Source organism: Hyperolius riggenbachi, chromosome 9 (assembly GCF_040937935.1).
Source record: "Hyperolius riggenbachi isolate aHypRig1 chromosome 9, aHypRig1.pri, whole genome shotgun sequence".
Lineage (NCBI taxonomy): Eukaryota > Metazoa > Chordata > Amphibia > Anura > Hyperoliidae > Hyperolius > Hyperolius riggenbachi.
Window position 1 is genome coordinate 57234694 of NC_090654.1, and position 16277 is coordinate 57250970.

At 44.6% G+C, this 16277-nt stretch overlaps 1 protein-coding gene across 1 annotated transcript in view; it reads left to right on the plus strand.

The window, feature by feature from the left end:
* The first annotated feature begins 2989 nt into the window (after positions 1-2989).
* The window catches only part of KCNJ10 (potassium inwardly rectifying channel subfamily J member 10), a 44849-nt gene continuing 31561 nt past the window's right edge, over positions 2990-16277 (plus strand). Inside the window, exon 1 of the mRNA XM_068251539.1 lies at positions 2990-3765. The gene's annotated coding sequence lies outside the window, so the exon portion shown is untranslated. The remainder of the gene's footprint in view (positions 3766-16277) is intronic.

The window sequence follows — 16277 nt, forward strand, 5'->3', positions numbered from 1 at the left end:
TATGCATCCGAGCAACTTTCACCTCCCATTCATTCGCCAATAACTTTATCACTACTTATCACACTGAAATGATCTATATCTTTTTTTTCCACCACCATGTAGGCTTTCTTTGGGTGGTACATTTTGCTTAGAATTATCCGTCCAGATTAGGGATGGTCGGAAATGCCAATTTCCGATTCCGCGGTAAATCCGCATTCCGCCATTGCCAAATACCGATTCCGCTTTCCGCTACCAATTTCCGCATTCCGATGCGGAATTTCCGCCGGAAATCGCGGAAATTCCGCCCAACTTTAACATCGATTTTCTCAAAAACTATAAGGTCTTTTTGAAAACTTTTTTTTGCATCTTGTTCAGGAGATTCTGCTTAATAAACCCTGAAAATTTGGTGTTTCTAGGACTTACGGGGGCTTTGCTATTAACCACTAAAGTCGGCTGATTTTTACTGTAATGTAAATGCAGAAAATAGGCAGATGCGGATTTTCTGCATTTTACATTACAGTAAAAATCAGCCGAATTTAGCGGTTAATAGCACAGCCCCCGTAAGTCCTAGAAACACCAAATTTTCAGGGTTTATTCAGCAGAATCTCCTGAACAAGATGCAAAAAAAAGTTTTCAAAAAGACTTTATAGTTTTTGAGAAAATCGATGTTAAAGTCGGGCGGAATTTCCGCGATTTCCGGCGGAAATTTCCGCGATTTCCGGCGGAAATCCGCCTAACACACTTGCATTACCGATTTCCGTATTCCGATGCGGAAATGCAATTTCCGAGCGGAATTTCGGAAATTGCATTTTCGTGGAATCCGAATGAGCATCCCTAGTCCAGATAGACCTAAGTGGTTAAACCACCAGCAAGCAAAAAACTACAAATTTTTGTTACTTATTCAATTGCAAAATGCTTAAAAGTTATTCTAAATGGAAGATGAAAAATTATCTCAAAGGAGAAAACTTAGGAGAAACAGTAAATTGAATCTGGTCCTCTCTGTCTCACTCCTCTAAATCAATCATCACTCTCCTCTGCTCTCTCGATCCTTCTGCCCATATGCAATTCACTTTTTCTCCTGAGTTTTCTCCTAGGAGATGTTTTTTCAGCACTCTGCAACTAAAAGAGAGCCAAAAAAGTAGTTGAAAAGGTACTATCAAAATTATTCTGATTATTATCTTGCATGCTGGTGGCTTAAGGCCTCTTTCCCACCAGGACGTTGCGTTTTAGGGGACGTTATAGGTCGCATAAAGTGCCCCTAACGCAACGCCTGGTGGTGTTGGAGGAGGACGCTACCTAGAGCTGCGTTATGCAGCTCTTGGTGCACCTTTTTTGTGCTCTGGGATGCGGAGACCATGTGATCCGCATCACGTGGTCCCGCCAGCCAATCGCTGCACAGAACGGCCGCGCCAGGAAGTAAACACTGCACTTCACGCAGTGCAGTGAATATTAATTAGCCATGTGACTGGCCGTGGAGGAGGAGGTGAGACCTCCTCCTCCAACATCACTGAGCATGTGCGAACAGTCCAACGCGGCTTAGCCAGTATAACGCACAGCATGCAGCACTTTAACTTGACGTGCAGCGTTACAATGTAACGCAACGTGGGCACTGTGAACAGCCCATTTAGTTTTCATTGCTGTGAGTTAGGCTGCGTTACAGGCTGCACTAACGTGCGCCTGTAACATCTTACTGTGAAAGCAGCCTAAAGGTCTTTTTATAGACAAGGGGCTTGAATCACAAAGCAGTGCTAACTGTTAGCACGCCTGTGAAAACCCCCTTAGCACGTCTAAACGAGCTTTTTGTGTGTAAAACTTTATGCGCGTAAAACTTTACGCGCACACTGCACAGAGCGCAGGGCGCTCCGAGCGAATGCCCATGAAAGCCTATGGGACTTAGCGTGCGCATAGGACTTTGCGTGCGCAAAACTTTGCGCGCGGTACTTAGCGCGCGAACTGGTTGAGAAAACCGGTGCTAACCTACTTAGCACCCTGGTTAGCGCACCTAAAGACTTTAGACGTGCTAAGTAGGTTAGCACCGCATAGTGAATCAAGCCCATGGTGTAAAAATACCACCACCTAGGAGAAAAACGGAATTAAATAAGGACCTGTGTATCTTGAGGTGCCCGTACACACATCGATTTTCCCATTGGGTGGAAATCTATATGTGTATGGCCAGCTTAAAGGGAACCTGAAGTGACAGAGATATGGAGGCTGCCAAATGGATTTCCATTTAAACAATACCTGCTGATCTCTTTGGCTGCAGTAGTGTCTGAATCATACACAAACAAGCATGCAACTGCACTGTCACTGTGTAATATGCTGGTGCTTTATAAATACAATAAATAAATAAAATAAATAAATGCAACTAATGCAGTCAGAGCACCTGATCTGCATGCTTGTTCAGAGTCTATGGCTAAAATTATTGGATGCAGTGGATCAGCAGGACAGCCAGGGAATTTGCAATGTTTAAAATGAAATAAATATGTCAGCCTCCATATTCCTCTCACTTCAGGTGTGCTTTAACTCACTCTGTTTTTCCCTCACTGTCTATTTCAAATCAAATCAAAAATAGCTTTATTGACATGACCAAGATACATACAGGCAAGGTGAAATAGAAACGAGCAATATGAAAGGGGGCGAGTCCTGGGGGTGGGATAGAGGTGTTATAGGTAAGCAATCTGTGTACATTTTAAGGTTTACAGTTAATTTATGCTGCTCTCAGTCTGTGGCATCCTGTGACACCGTGTGCAGCAATTGTCCCTGTAGATTCCTCCTTTCGGTCTGTGACATGCTGTGACATAGTGTGCAGCGATTGTCACTGTGGATTTCTCTTCTTCCCGTAGAATGTAGGGTTTTCTTTCCTTCTCTCTTCATTCTATCTCCCTGTCTGCATCTCTTTCTCTCCTTCCTATCCTCCCTCTCTATTCATCCCTCTCTGTCTCTCGGTCTCCTTACCTCTCTGTCTCCTTCCCTTGCCTTTTTTTCTGCTGTCCTCTTGGTCTGTGGCATGCTGTGGCATAGTGTGCAGTGATTGTCACTGTGGATTTCTCTTCTTCCTGTAGAATGTAGAGTTTTCTCTCCTTCTCTCTCCATTCTGCCTCCATCTCTGTCAATCCTTCCTTTCCTCCCTCTCTGTCTCTCATCTTCCCTCTCTCGGACTTCTTCCCTTGCCTTCCCCCCTGTTGTCCTCTCTCAGTCTCCCTCCATCCCTCTCTGTCTCTCTTCTTCCCTCTCTCAGTCTCCTTCCCTTGCCTTCCTCTCCGTTGTCCTCTTTCAGTCTCCCTCCATCCCTCTCTGTCTCTCATCTTCCCTCTCTCGGACTTCTTCCCTTGCCTTCCTCTCTGTTGCCCTCTCTCAGTCTCCCTCCATCCCTCTCTCCCTCTCTCTGGCAGGATCTCCCCCCACCTCTCAGTAATGCGATGCGTGATCGCCATTCATTTCCAGCTCATTAAATCTCTTCAGAAAAAAGTTTCAGCATCTCCTCCCCACTTTTATTTTCCCCCCGTTCTTCTCTCTCTCGGACTCTCCTCCAATCGCTGAGCCCGGACACTCTCCATCTTTCCCTCCTCGGAATAAAGCCACCCTTTCATCTCTGAAACCCTGAGAGAAATGGGCCAGGATCTGCTGAATTAGGGGGTCACTGCGCCCCGCAGGACGGGAGACCCTTATCTGATCTGCCACAGCTGATAAAAGAGAGGAACAGAGGGAGAAACTTTCACTACCCAACTGGGAGATTCCATCACTGAAGACCGACGTCCTCATCCTGCGTCTCGTGCACCTGTCAGGGTAAGAGGTTGCTTATCTTTATAGGGTACCAGTTGGGGAGAACCCTGTCTGGGCAGCAGGGGCTTACCTACAGAGGAGCAGCTCCTGAGACCGCAGGGGAGTCCAGAACTCCAGATCAATAAGGGGGCCACAACTACTCTTTCATTCCCTTTGATAAAGGGGTCCATCCTTCAGATCAGGTGTTTTTGTGGTTACACTTGTTATGGGTTTGAAGATTATGATGTCCACACTTGTTTTATGACCCTTGTTAGATGGGGAACCAGGGTCACTAGGGGTAGGCAAGGGAAATGGTAAGAACACTAGGGGACTTCAAAGTTTTGCTGGGGGCCCCCATGATTTGTAGTTATGCCCCTGCCTGGGTAGCATAGATTCTGGCTAGATTGCTTCCAGATACCCCAGGTCCTCCTTTCTACAAATAGCCACAAGTTCCCCACTCTCCCATCTCCGTCCATCAAAATCTTGGACGTTCTGTGCCAGGAACTCAGAAGAGACCAGAGCTAAAACTGTCCAGTTATAGTTCAGCTTCCATCCTCACTTTGCGCACAGGACGATCATTTAGTATTAGTAGATGGAGTCTTATCACTGCTCATCTTCCATCTGATCCTGTCATCGATATCTCTACATACAGGATTTAAGGTGCCCATAGAGTTATTGATTTTTTTCAGATCAATTCCCTGCAGATTTGATCGTTTTGCAGGGAATCGCTTCCCCCCAACATATCCGATTGGACAGGATGGAAGATCGAGGTCGATTGGGGTCGGGGCAGGAGCAGCGGTAAATCGACATCCGATAGCGTTGCACTGCAGTTTGATAGATTTTGAACAAATTCGGAATTTCTTTAGAATTTTCCCTCTTGAAAATTGATGTGCAGTGTGTGGTAGGAAACGATTTCTTCCTGAATCAATTATTTTCAGGGAGGAATCGATCGTTTTGCCACATTGAGTGGCAATCTGTAAGTGTATGGCCAGCTTTCAATCAGTCGTCCTAAAGGAGTTATTTCACACCAGATAGTTAGCAAGTACACACATAGGGCCTGATTCACAAAGCGGTGCAAACACTTTGCACGCCTGTGAAAAGCGCATCGTGCTTCGCGCGAAGTGCCCATTAAGCCCTATGGGGGAAACTTTGCGCGAGTTAGAGCACAAAGCGGTGATAACTTTGCTGGTGCAAAGGTTATCACGCCTAAAGTCTTTTAGGCGTGATAACTGAGTTATCACCGCTTTGTGAATCGAGCCCATAGGCTTCAAATCACTAAGGGCTGTTTCACACCAAAAGCGCTTGCAGTTTTGGAGTGACTTTGGAGTGACTTTATAGTGATGTGGTGTGAAATAGCCCATAGGATTTCACTGTCCAATCACTTTTCGAAACACAGGGAAGTGCTGGCAATCAGAAAAGCACTTTAACAGCCCCCTTGGTGTGGCACAGCCCTGAGGGCTGGTTCACACTCGGAGCGCAAATCGGCTGCGATCGCATTTTTGTAGCTCAAAATTTTACGATTTTGCTGCGATTTTCAGTTGTGATTTCCGTTCAATAGAATGAGAATCAAATTGCAATCGCTTCCAAAATGCTGCATGCAGCGAGTTTGCGATTCATGCGAATTGCAGACGCTGCAGTGAGAATGATCCACAGGGATACATCTGCATAGGGCTTTCGCTGATCTCTTGCGATCAGCAAAGCGCTGAAAAGCCACCCCGGGTGTGAACCAGCCCTAAGCATTACCGGATCGCGTTACTGAACGATCTGTATTGCGAATGCGGAGAATGTAATTGGAATTCACTAAGAAAAGCGATCCATAGTACTGACAGCAGTATTATTTTTCAGTGCATTTTTGATAAATATGCTGTATTTCTGCAGGAAAACTGAATTCACAATGAAAGAAATGTGTGTGTATGTGTGAATTGGGTGGTTAACTACTATTTATCTCCTACATCTAGCTGTCTGTATTTTATTTTGCTGTCAGATTCTGGTCAATTTTGAATAAAAATTGAGGGAAAGTATAGATTGGACAGGATAGAAAATCGCAGTCGATTGGGGGGAAAGTTAGGAGCAGCAGTAGATCGGATGGGCTGTAGCATTGCACTGAATCGAACAGAGGACTTCTGCAGATCGATCAGTTGCAATAGATTCCCTGCTGGAATCTATTTGTGCAGTGTGTGGTAGAGGTCACATGATCTACCCAGAAATCACTGCGTTGCAATGTTTTACTTTGCAGCAACTTCTGCATGGATACTGCACTGTTACCTCATCATTTCAATCAACATGGTTTTGAAAACCTACCAAACTATACCCGCTTTTGGTAAGCTATTGATGACTTGCGGAAAAAAATTGCCTCAAAGTCTCAAATGGATAATTTATGAAATGCCGGACAGGTCTTAGTGAGTTGAAGCCATAGTATTCCAATTGCCAGATTCCTTTCCAACTAAGTATTTCCATTTTCCGGTTTGGTTGAAACACTCATTATAATGCCTGTATTATGCAACTCAACACTGTGAACCTAGCCTGAGGGCAGGGCCGGGCCGAGGCATAGGCTAGAGAGGCTCCAGCCTCAGGGCGCAGTGTAGGAGGGGGCGCACAATTCATTCAGCTGTCATTCCTAATTGTGTTTGAAGCAGAAATAAATAAGAAAAGGGGATACATGGCAGTGACCTGCAAACCAGATAACTAGATATTAAGGTGTTGGGGAGGTTGTGGGCCCTGTGGCGCCTCTTAGTCTAATAGCAATCAGTGTGTGATGGCTGGGGTGGGAGGGATGGAGGGGCGCCACTTTGGTGTCTCAGCCTTGGGTGCTGGAGGACCTTGTCCCGGCTCTGCCTGAGGGTGATTATTTAGAATAGATGGGAGAGACGGGAGTTTCTGAGGATAATCAGGGGGTAGCAGCACTGATCACAGCAGCTATAGGACACGCCTTTTTGTAAAACGGGCTTTATAAAAGTTTAAGGTCTAGTTCACGGTGCTCAGTTGCATTGCATGCAGAATAATTCTGCATGTCAAATTGCTGCCCATACAATTCTATGGGCCTGTTCACAGTACTGCGCTGTAATTGATCACGTTATTCTAACTCGCTGCATGCAGGCTTTGGCCCTTGATTCACTAAAGGGGTGCTAAGTGTTAGCACGCCAGTGAAAAGACACTCTAGGACGAGAAAATGGATGCTTCACGTGCTAATATTCACATTTGCGCGTGCAAAGGTTAGCGCTGCACGGTGGGGCCACGAAACGTCACACCGGTGCCCGCGAAACGTCACACCGTTCACTTCAAAATAGCCTGAAAAGCTATTGTACATGCGAACCGGTGCATTGTTTTGCGCGCGCACCGGTGCAACGTTTCGGGCACACCAACTTAATGCGCGATCAGTAACAGCTTTGGACGTGCAAACTAATAGCACCCTAGTTTGCACGGCCAAAGCTTTTAGGCGTGCTAACTGTGTTAGCAGGGCCGGCCCCGCTCATGAGGCGGGGGTGAAACATTTGCCTCAGGCGGCAAACTTCTAGGGGTGGCACCTGGCCCGTCCGTGGGTGCAGGGGGGGGGGGGGGGGGGGGGGGGCCGCCGAGCCAGAGGGGTAGCGGGCAGGGTCGGGGGTATTGGGCCTAGCGGTGGGGAGGGGGGGTCGGCGGCGGCAATTTTCTCCTAAATTTGCCTCAGGCAGCAAAAAGTCTAGGGCCGGCCTGTGTGTTAGCACCCTTTTGTGAATCAAGCCCTTTGGGCCTGATTCAGTAAATGGTGCTAACCTAGTTAGCACGCCTAAAGGCTTTGGGCATGCTAACTAGGGTGCTAAGTAGTTAGCACATGCAAACTACTTAGCACCGTAGTTAGCACATGGAAACTTAGCACCGTAGTTAGCCCATGCAAAACTACTACTTAGCACCTTGCTAACAAGGGTGCTATGGAGTTTGCAGATGCTAACTAGGATGCTAAGTAGTTTGCATGTGCTAACTACGGTGCTAAGTAGTATACATGTGCTAACTACTTAGCACCCTAGTTAGCACGTGCAAAGCATGTTAGCACATGCAAAGTGGCTTTTCACTGGCGTGCTAACACTTAGCACCCTTTTTCTGAATCAAGCCCTTTGTATTAAAGTCTATGTCCAGTCTCCATTGCGGTTCACTCTCATTATAACACGTGCGTTATGCAACAGACCACTGCGAGCTTAGCCTCCACTGTTTGGAAAATCTGAAATAAGGTTACAAATTTTGTCTGTGTGGCTTTTTTATTCCCTTCTGCACAAAAACCAGCCAAATAAAGGGGAGGTGGAACAGAGCAGGCATGTCCAACCACACTGCACTTCTGGTTTCCATTCACTGGAGCTGCATCATAATAATAATAATAATAATAATAATAATAATAATAATAATAATAATAATGATAATACAATTATTATGGAAGGAAACTGATTTATAATTTCATCAGAATATTTTCAGCACCATTACAAAAAGAAAGAATAGAGAAAGCTGATGATTAGCTAAGGGAAGCCTGCCGCACATCACCACACTGCACAAATCCTTCTTCCTATGAGTGTGCCAACAGGGTCATATGCATAGCCAAACCTCCCAAGTTTCTGAGAAAGAGGGACACTTAAGCCATGCCCCTAATCCTGCCCCCAACACACCCCTAGTCCCACATACAGGGCCGGGCCGAGGCAGAGGAGAGAGAGGCTCCAGCCTCAGGGCGCAGTGTAGAAGGGGCGCACAACTCACTCAGCTATCATTCCTCTATTGTGTTTGAAACAGAGTGAAATAAGAAAAGGGGATACATGGCAGTGACTGCAAGCCAGATAACTAGAGATTAAGGTGCTGGAGGTGTTGGGGGCCCTGGGGCGCCTCTTTGTCTAATAGCAATCAGTGTGTGACGGTTGGGGTGGGAGGGATGGAGGGGCGCACTTTGGTGTCTCAGCCTTGGGTGCTGGAGGACCTTGTCCCGACTCTGGCCACATATCATAAATATAAGAAAAATGTTGTTTTAAAATTTAAACCACACTGGTTCTTTCTATCATGGTTCATTTTCCTTTATATTTACAACTGAGTATAAGAAATATATTAATTTAAAAGATGGGAATAAAGTTTAAAGTCAATTAAACACATTTTTCAGTAGAAAAATACATGAATATCGGCTAAAATTAGCAATTGTTTCTAATCATTTTTAATAATTTTAAGTACAGTATTGCAAAAATATTTTAAGTTATTTTTATTGTTTCCTCATCTTTATCTGAAATAGAATAATAAATATATTTAAAACATGGTGATAAGAAAGGGTGCCGGGTGAAACCGAGATCACCGTATATAACAGTAAAAGCAAAAATATATTTACAGTCGTAATAAGCATAGTAAAACATTGGCAAATATTACCAATATTTTACTACTACTAAACCTAACCCTACTCTCACACAGAACCCTTCCTCTACCGATGCCTAACCCTAAGACCACACAGGTGGTGCCTAACCATAAGACCCCCCAGGTGGTGCCTAACCCTAAGACCCCCCATGTGGTGCCTAACCCTAAGACCACCCAGGTGGTGCCTAACCCTAAGACCCCCCAGGTGGTGCCTAACCCTAAGACCTCCCAGGTGGAGCCTAACCCTAAGACCCCTCTCCCGGTGGTGCCTAATCCTAAGGCCTTGTTTCCATCTGTGTGCTTCAGTCCGCTTTTCAGCAAAATGTGCTGATAAAAAGCAGACAGAAGCGGATAGAAGCGCACTAAGTGGAAATGAAGCCTTAGACACTCCTGGTGGTGCCTAACCCTAAGCCCCCCCCCAGGTAGTGCCTAACTGTTAGCCCCCCCTGGTGGTGCCCAACCCTAAGCCCCCCCTGGTGGTGCCTAACCCTAAGACCCCCCGTGGTGGTGCCTAACCCTAAAACCCCCTTTCTCCACTACAAATAATGTAAATATGTAAATACATTACATTTGTAAGATAATATATTTTAAAACTATAATTTACAAAATTATATTTCTCAAAACTAATTTCAAAATGTTAAAAAACTGTTAAAACAATAATTTACATTTCAAAACAATAATTTCCAAAATTATAATACAGGTAGTCCCCGACTTACGAACGGCGACTTACGCACGACCCGCTGGTACGAACGGCATGGATTCAGTGTTTCCATGCGAACAAGCCACCAACCCCGCCCCCCCCCCCCCCCCCCCCGAAGCCCATCCCCTCCCCCCCCCCCCCCAAAAAAAAATTTCAAATCGATTTTTTAAAAAAATCTAAGAAAAAATGGCTTTTAAACTTGCATATTTATACCTTTAAAAAGGACTAAATGTACTATAATGCAATCTCAGACAGGCAAAAAAAGTCTCTGAAAAAACTTTATTAACACACGTACAAAAAATAGAAAAAACGGTTCTTCAATATCACAAGGTCTTAGAAACACATTGGTTGATTTGAAACAATTGGTTGTAGCTTTGTGGGCATTTGAACTTCTGAAGTTCAAATGCCCACAAAGCTACAACCAATTGTTGTTTCAAACCAACCAATGTATTTCTAAGACCTATTGAAGAACAGTGATATTGAAGAACAGTTTTTTCTATTTTTTGTACGTGTGTTAATAAAGTTTTTTCAGAGACTTTTTTGCCTGTCTGAGATTGCATTATAGTACATTTAGTCCTTTTTAAAGGTATAAATAAGTATTGAAGGGCAAGGTGGATTGCCCCAAAAAGGACTGTGTTCTTTGGTCCTCCACTATATAAAGGATCATATCCCAGAATCTGTTTTATAAAATACTTTTAAACTTGCATAAGCAGGTACAGAGGGCAGAGGTGACACAGAAGGGGACGCTGGAGGCACAGGGAGGCACGGAGGAGATACAGGGCACAGAGATAGCACATTGTTCCGACTTAAGAACAGATTCAGGTTAAGAACGAACCTACAGTCCCTATCTTGTTCGTTAACCGGGGACAACCTGTAGTTAAAATGAATGTCAAAATGTTAAAAAACAAAAGTTAAAATGATGATTTACAAAGAAAAATGTTAATTGTCAACATGCTTCCCATCTATTACATAGATCTGTACATCAGTCCTGAAAGAAGGACAATACGATTGGGTTCCCAAAGAAGGACTGTCCCTCCAAAAAGGGACAGTTGTGAGCTATGTGCATAGCACCGCCCCCTCTATGTGACATACTTCCTGCTGGGCAGGTACCACGTCCTGCTGGGATTCCCGTCGGTCTGCGCATGCACGCCACAACGCACTGTACTCCGTCTTTCACACTTACTATGTCGCCAATAGACTTCCATTATCCCAAGCACCGTGGTTAAGCATGGTGCTTGCAGTAATGCACTGCAGGCTGTGCGTCGGGATTGCGGAGGGACGAATACTTCCAGTGTGACGCGTAAGTGTAAAAGGCCCCATTGACTTGCGTTAACCAGCGATTAAATAGGGTAATGCAACGCACACTTGCAATGCAAGTGTAAAAGGGACCTGTATGAGTAAAAGGAGCAACAGTGAAAAGGACCAGGCCATACACCATGCAATCCTGTTTAATCTAACCATTGCTGCATAGCATAGGATATACCTAAACATTCTGTACTGAGAACATTCACTCTATTACTGTCTACAGTACAGAGTACAGTAACTGAACAAGATGGTACACTTACACTTAGGGAACCTGAATTGAAGCCAAACTTATGAAATACTGACTTGTATGTGTAGTATGGATGATAAATAGAACATTAGCAGTGTCATAGTCTTATATTTTTACTTTCAGTTTTATAACTTTATTTTTAAGATTGCATTAGATGGTCTCAGCTGCAGTTTAGGATCCACACTCTGCCTTTTAAGCAAAAAAAGAAGCTGATGTAATGACCCTTTGAACTTTTCTGCAGTAAAACCTTATTATCTTTCTTCTCATTGACAGATATTGGCATTTTAGCTACTATTTACTTTTCAGGAAACCAGACGGAATTAGATAAACTGTCAACAAGTACTAAACAGTACTTACTGTAATGGAGAACAAAAAGGGACTTCAGATCATTTCTTAGTAGGGCTAGTACTATATGTGTATATGGTTATCTCATCATAGGGTGTTTTTACTAAAATGCGGGAAGAAGAATAATGGTGGCCACACACCATACAATTTTTTAAATATCTGTTCAATTTAAGAATTGCAATCAATTTTTCTGACTGATTGTAACAAATTAAAAAATATGACCAATGTACCACACACCTATGTTCAATTTTTCCCCAATTATGATAAAAATGATTGGAAACTCTGAGAAAATTGCTAGGGTGTGTATATTAATAAACTTACAATCCAACACACACCATACAATCTTTAGAGAAATTGAACAGAAATATCTGGCATTTCGGATCGATTTAAATCGAAAAAAAGGGAATTCCGATCGGATTTTTCAGTCGAACGAAAAAAAAGCTTTCGATTTTTCCGAGAGATACGATCGTTTTCATCGAATTGCTGTAAAATCGGATCAGTTTATTGTATCGTGTGTGGCCACCTTTAGGTGCAAAGTATTGCCGCACGATGAGTAGACCATAATGCAGTACATTACATGCAATACGTTACGCTCTACACATCGTGCGTATGACTTTATGTACACAATTCTGCTTAACGCAGTTTAGTGAATATATCTCCATTGGGCTGATGTACAAAGCTTTTCTGTTAAATTATCTCACCTAATGAATAATCTCACAATTTATCTCTCTATGGGGTTGATGCACAAAAGGCCAGTAACTTTGCAAACCGCATGGCAATGTTACTGGCTCATACTAATGATAGTAACGCTCGTTGCGCCAATAGCGCGACGATTGTTACCCTACAAACACACATAAACAGTGCACAATTGCCTGGGTTGCCCACTGGCTGAAGTTACACATATTGGAGTGATATTTAGCTCTATTGCTTGGTTTGTCCACTGGCTGAGGTTACACATATTGGAGTAATAAATACTGTAGTGCTATTGCCTAAGAGGGTTACACATATTGGAGTGATAAATTGTGCTATTGCCTGGGTTGCACACTGGCTGGGGTTACATATGTTGGAGTGATAAATGGCGCTATTGCCTGGGTTGCACACTGGCTGGGGAGACAAATATAGGAGTGATAAATAGCACTATTGCCTGGGTTGCACACTGGCTGGGGTTACATATGTTGGAGTGATAAATGGCGCTATTGCCTGGGTTGCACACTGGCTGGGGAGACAAATATAGGAGTGATAAATAGCACTATTGCCTGGGTTGCACACTGGCTGGGGTTACATATATTGGAGTGATAAATAGCACTATTGCCTGGGTTGCACACTGGCTGGGGAGACACATGTAGGAGTGATAAATGGCGCTATTGCCTGGGTTGCCCACTGGTTGGGGTTACATATATTGGAGTGATAAATGGCGCTATTGCTTGGGTTGCACACTGGCTGGGGTTACATATGTTGGAGTGATAAATGGCGCTATGGCCTGGGTTGCACACTGGCTGGGGAGACACATGTAGTAGTGATAAATGGCGCTATTGCCTGGGTTGCACACTGGTTGTGGTTACATATATTGGAGTGATAAATGGCGCTATTGCCTGGGTTGCACACTGGCTGGGGTTACATATGTTGGAGTGATAAATGGCGCTATTGCCTGGGTTACACACTGGCTGGGGAGACAAATATAGGAGTGATAAATAGCACTATTGCCTGGGTTGCACACTGGCTGGGGAGACACATGTAGGAGTGATAAATGGCGCTATTGCCTGGGTTGCCCACTGGTTGGGGTTACATATATTGGAGTGATAAATGGCGCTATTGCTTGGGTTGCACACTGGCTGGGGTTACATATGTTGGAGTGATAAATGGCGCTATGGCCTGGGTTGCACACTGGCTGGGGAGACACATGTAGTAGTGATAAATGGCGCTATTGCCTGGGTTGCACACTGGTTGTGGTTACATATATTGGAGTGATAAATGGCGCTATTGCCTGGGTTGCACACTGGCTGGGGTTACATATGTTGGAGTGATAAATGGCGCTATTGCCTGGGTTACACACTGGCTGGGGAGACAAATATAGGAGTGATAAATAGCACTATTGCCTGGGTTGCACACTGGCTGGGGAGACACATGTAGGAGTGATAAATGGCGCTATTGCCTGGGTTGCCCACTGGTTGGGGTTACATATATTGGAGTGATAAATGGCGCTATTGCTTGGGTTGCACACTGGCTGGGGTTACATATGTTGGAGTGATAAATGGCGCTATGGCCTGGGTTGCACACTGGCTGGGGAGACACATGTAGTAGTGATAAATGGCGCTATTGCCTGGGTTGCACACTGGTTGTGGTTACATATATTGGAGTGATAAATGGCGCTATTGCCTGGGTTGCACACTGGCTGGGGTTACATATGTTGGAGTGATAAATGGCGCTATTGCCTGGGTTGCACACTGGCTGGGGTTACATATGTTGGAGTGATAAATGGCGCTATTGCCTGGGTTGCACACTGGCTGGGGAGACACATATAGGAGTGATAAATAGCACTATTGCCTGGGTTGCACACTGGCTTGGGAGACACATATAGGAGTGATAAATGGCGCTATTGCCTGGGTTGCACACTGGCTGGGGTTACATATATTGGAGTGATAAATGGCACTATTGCCTGCGTTGCACACTGGCTGGGGTTACATATAGGAGTGATAAAATACTCTACAGGCTAAAGAAAACCTCTGGTGATGGCAATGCTGCCATCTTTATTCTCTCGTTAGAATAAAAAATGCCAGTTACATGGCTCTCATTCTGATGGCTTTTGTAATGTCAGTAGATGGAGGATAAGCATGCTGCCAGAGTGCAGTCAGAACATGGCTGGCACTACCATGGGGCAAAGGGCCTTTGAGCCTGTAGGGGCCCCCAAGGTGTCCCCCAACAGAGGCATGTTCTCTGCACAATGACATGCCTCTGTGTCCTTCTGCTGCCACTGCCAGTCCCCCCTGGGCTCTGCTGTCCCCCCTGATAAATAGCGCCAGGCTAGCGTCAATCTGCTTGTCGCTAGCCATGTGTTTACCTGCAGCATGGTGCCGTAGTGGTTAGCCTTGCAGCGCTGGATCCCTGGTTCGAATCCCAGCCAGGTCAACATCTGCAAGAAGTTTGTATATTCTCCCCGTGTCTGCGTAGGTTTCCTCCAGGCACCCCAGTTTCTTCCCACATCCCAAAAACATACAGATAAGTTAATTGGCTTCCCCCTAAATCGGCCCTAGACTACAATACATACACTACATGATACATACATAGACCTATGATATGACTATAGTGTGACTAGATTATGAGCTCCTCTGGGGGACAGTTAGTGACTAGACTATATACTCTGTGCAGCGATGCGGAAGATGTCGGCGCTATATAAATACTAAATAATAATAATAATAATCACCGTGCGCCTCCCCAATTTCATGGCTCCCACCTCTGTCCCCTCGCTCCCGCCTCTGTAAGCTTTCTCCAATCAGAAGATAAGTCACCACCTACGGGAGAGGCGCACAGTGATTGACGAGTTGCAGGTAAACACAAGGCTAGTGACAAGCAGATTGTCACTAGCCTGGCGCTATTTTCAGGGGGTACAGCGGAGCCATGGCAGGACTAGCGGCAGCAATAGAAGGACACAGAGGCATGTCATTGTGCACAGAACATGCCTCTGCATCCTATTACAGAGAATCTGTACTCTAAAATTCTTACAATAAAAAGCTTACCATTCATTATGTTCTCCTGGGCCCCTCTGTGCTGTTTCTGCCACTCCCTGCTGCAATCCTGGCTTGTAATTGCCAGTTTTAGGCAGTTTTTACAAACAAAAGACACGGCATGTGATAGGCTGAGAGTAGCTCAGTCTGTGACTTATACACCGCCTGCAGGGGGCATGGAGAGGGTGTGTATAGCTTCTGCCTATAAAAACAGAGCAGCTCAATCTTGTCTGAGTGCCTGAGCCCGACAAAGCTGTCAGAGGATTAGATTATATAACAGAGATAATACAGCCATTGTGCAACTAGAAAAGGCTGCAGTAAGACAGACCACATTAGAACAGGTATAGGAACTTATAGGATAGAAGAAATAAGGCTGGATATTTTGTTACAGAGTCTCTTTAAGATTTAGAAAATCTGCCTTGGGTTCTCTTAATGTGGACCTGAACTCTTGCACAGGACAGGAGGAAAACATAGAGAATTGCACCCTGTGTGTACTTAGACAGTTTAGCCTGTCTTATTCCTCCTCATCTGTGACTAATCACAACTGTTATTTGATCTTTCAGCTGTGTCGACTGGCTGCCTGGCAGAGCAGCTAATATGTAAACACAGGATGTTAACCCTATATCTCTTCCATGAAAGCAGGAAATAGACACACTACAGATTTATTGCAAGATTTGTATCAGCTGTAACAAAGAAATGTTTTTATTTCAAGGTTATTAGGCTGTTGCTTATCTTATAGAGCAGAGAGGAAGTTCTGAGTTCAGGACCACTTTAACAGTAGGAAGAGCTAATGCATGAGATAAACAAATGAGAGATAATTCATGAGATAAGCCCATAAATGCAGAACTGTGCACAGACAGCACAC